This window comes from Bison bison, unplaced genomic scaffold (genome assembly GCF_000754665.1).
Source record: "Bison bison bison isolate TAMUID 2011002044 unplaced genomic scaffold, Bison_UMD1.0 scf7180017864471, whole genome shotgun sequence".
Classification (NCBI taxonomy): Eukaryota; Metazoa; Chordata; class Mammalia; order Artiodactyla; family Bovidae; genus Bison; species Bison bison.
The window spans coordinates 22,653,676-22,657,271 of NW_011495032.1; positions in this window are offsets into that span (position 1 = coordinate 22,653,676).

Sequence of the window (3,596 nt, forward strand, 5' to 3'; positions counted from 1 at the left end):
CCCATTTCCTAGACCCAGGGTTCTAGGGATCAACTCAAGACTCTTATGTCTCCTGCAACAGCAGATAGGTTCCTTATAACTAGTACTACCTGGTTAGAAAAGTAGTGATTTACAAAATACGAAAAAAGAAGAGGGGATGGAGAAAGAAAATAGGTATTACAGTAATATTAATGGGACCTATGAGAAGGAATTACAATGTTAATGACTTACCTTAAATGACACAATTCATACAGACATATGATGGAGAGTTATTACTTTTTCCAGAAGTGGCTCCTGTAGGGTTGTGTAAATTTTTGACTGTGGGGGGAAAATCTTGTGCTTACTTTAGTTTGTTTCTTTATTCTGCCCTTTAAATCTTTATTTGTATTTCTCATAGACTTTAATTACCATAGAGTTATTGAAACAACTGTATATTTAATGGTTACTACAATTAATATTCTTTCTAAAACATAAGAACTCCCCATCCCTATCAAGAGTGACAAGACAATTAAAAGGTCAATCTAAAAATAAGAGCAAAAAAGTTAAAATTTGCATTTGGAGAACATGAACATGTTTGGGCTTTTGGATTATATTTCAGTACCTACTACCTAACAAGAGATAGTAACGTGATTCACAGAATAGGATGGATGCTGATGGCCAAAATATGGTTCAGTTCAGTTCAGTTCAGTCGCTCAGTCGTGTCCAACTCTTTGCGACCCCATGAATCGCAGCACGCCAGACCTCCCTGTCCATCACCAACTCCCGGAGTTCACTCAAACTCATGTCCAATGAGTCAGTGATGCCATCCAGCCATCTCATCTTCTGTCGTTCCCTTCTCCTCCTGCTCCAAATCCCTCCCAACATCAGAGTCTTTTCCAATGAGTCAACTCTTCGCATGAGGTGGCCAAAGTATTGCAGTTTCAGCTTTAGCCTCAGTCTGTTCAAAGAACACCCAGGACTGATCTCCTTTAGAATGGACTAGTTGGATCTCCTTGCAGTCCAAGGGACTCTCAAGAATCTTCTCCAACACCACAGTTCAAAAGCATCAATTCTTCAACGCTCAGCTTTCTTCACAGTCCAACTCTCACATCCATACATGACCACTGGAAAAACCATAGCCTTGATTAGATGGACCTTTGTTGGCAAAGTAATGTCTCTGCTTTTGAATATGCTATCTAGGTTGGTCATAACTTTCCTTCCAAGGAGTAAGCGTCTTTTAATTTCATGGCTGCAGTCACCATCTGCAGTGATTTTGGAGCCCCCAAAAATAAAGTCTGACACTGTTTCCACTGTTTCCCCCTGTAATTCCCATGAAGTGATAGGACCAGATGCCATGATCTTCGTTTTCTGAATATTGAGTTTTAAGCCAACTTTTTCATTCTGCTCTTTCACCTTCATCAAGAGGCTTTTTAGTTCCTCTTCACTTTCTGCCATAAGGGTGGTGTCATCTGCATATCTGAGGTTATTGATATTTCTCCCGGCATTCTTGATTCCAGCTTGTGCTTCTTCCAGTCCAGCGTTTCTCATGATGTACTCTGCATAGAAGTTAAATAAGCAGGGTGACAATATTCAGCCTTGACGTACTCCTTTTCCTATTTGGAACCAGTCTGTTGTTCCATGTCCAGTTCTAACTGTTGCTTCCTGACCTGCATATAGGTTTCTCAAGAAGCAGGTCAGGTGCTCTGGTTTCCCATCTCTTTCAGAATTTTCCACAGTTTGTTGTGATCCACAGTCAAAGGCTTTGGCATAGTCAATAAAGCAGAAATAGATGTTTTTCTGGAACTCTCTTGCTTTTTCCATGATCCAGCGGATGTTGGCAATTTGATCTCTGGTTCCTCTGCCTTTTCTAAAACCAGCTTGAAATATGGTTATATATTCATTATTATATAATTAGCCTCTGCTTCATTTTAACAAGCAATAGATAGATTTATTTAGTAATAATAAATACTTTTGATTGGTCACACTATTATGATGTCTTGTGGAACTCAATAATTTAGAGTAGGCTAGCATATTACATTGCTATGAAGTTACTTACATGTGGAAGTATATATAAGAAAATTACATTTTATCATTTGCTCATTTGTGCTATTTCAAGGCTTTTAATACTTGATATATAGAGTAAAGAAAACAGTATGTGTGCTCAAGCATACACATATATAGACTCAGAACAGTTAATATACGAAATGACTAGTTCTATCCCTGGTCTATAGTATGCCTCAATAAGTGTTGGCTGTAATATTTTAAATTCTCACTAATATTCTCTCCCACAAGATTTTTTAGAGTTCCTTGCCTCACAAGCACTTGAGTTTAGAATACTGGACTCTCCCTTCCCTTCTCTGTCTTTAGCATACATTTGGCCAAACCTTATTCATACATAGAGCTTTCCTGGTGGCTCAGTAGTAAAGAATCCACCTGCCAACGCAAGAGACTCCGGTTCGATCCCTGAGTCAGGAAGATCACCTGAAGAAGAAAATGGCAAACAACCCCAGGATTCTTGTCTGGAAAATCCCATGGGCAGAGGAAGCTGGTAGGTTACAGTCAATGGTGTCCCAAAGAGTTGGACACAACTTAGTGACTAAACAACAATAGCAATTTATTTATACACAACTGGCCACAGATTAATATATCCCCATGGAAAAGAAATGCAAAAAAGCAAAATGGCTGTCTGAGGAGGCCTTACAAATAGCTGTGAAAAGAAGAGACGTGAAAAGCAAAGGAGAAAAGAAAAGATATAAGCATCTGAATGCAGAGTTAAAAAGAATAGCAAGAAGAGATAACAAAGCCTTCCTCAGCGATCAATGCAAAGAAATAGAGGAAAACAACAGAATGGGAAAGACTAGAGATCTCTTCAAGAAAATTAGAGATACCAAGGGAACATTTCATGCAAAAATGGGCTCAATAAAGGACAGAAATGGTATGGACCTAACAGAAGCAGAAGATATTAAGAAGAGGTGGCAAGAATACACAGAAGAACAGTACAAAAAAGATCTTCACGACCCAGATAATCAGGATGGTGTGATCACTGACCTAGAGCCAGACATCCTGGAATGTGAAGTCAAGTGGGCCTTAGAAAGCATCACTACGAACAAAGCTAGTGGAGGTGATGGAATTCCAGTGGAGCTATTTCAACTCCTGAAAGATGATGCTGTGAAAGTGCTGCACTCAATATGCCAGCAAATTTGGAAAACTCAGAGTGGCCACAGGACTGGAAAACGTCAGTTTTCATTCCAATCCCAAAGAAAGGCAATGCCAAAGAATGCTCAAACTACTGCACAATTGCACTCATCTCACACACTACTAAGTAATGCTCAAAATTCCTCAAGCCAGGCTTCAGCAATACGTGAACCGTGAACTTCCAGATGTTCAAGCTGATTTTAGAAAAGGCAGAGGAACCAGAGACCAAATTGCCAACATCCACTGGATCATGGAAAAAGCAAGAGAGTTCCAGAAAAACATCCATTTCTGCTTTATTGACTATGCCAAAGCCTTTGACTGTGTGGATCACAATAAATGTGGAAAATTCTGAAAGAGATGGGAATACCAGAGCACCTGACCTGCTTCTTGAGAAACCTATATGCAGGTCAGGAAGCAACAGTTAGAACTAGACATGGAACAAC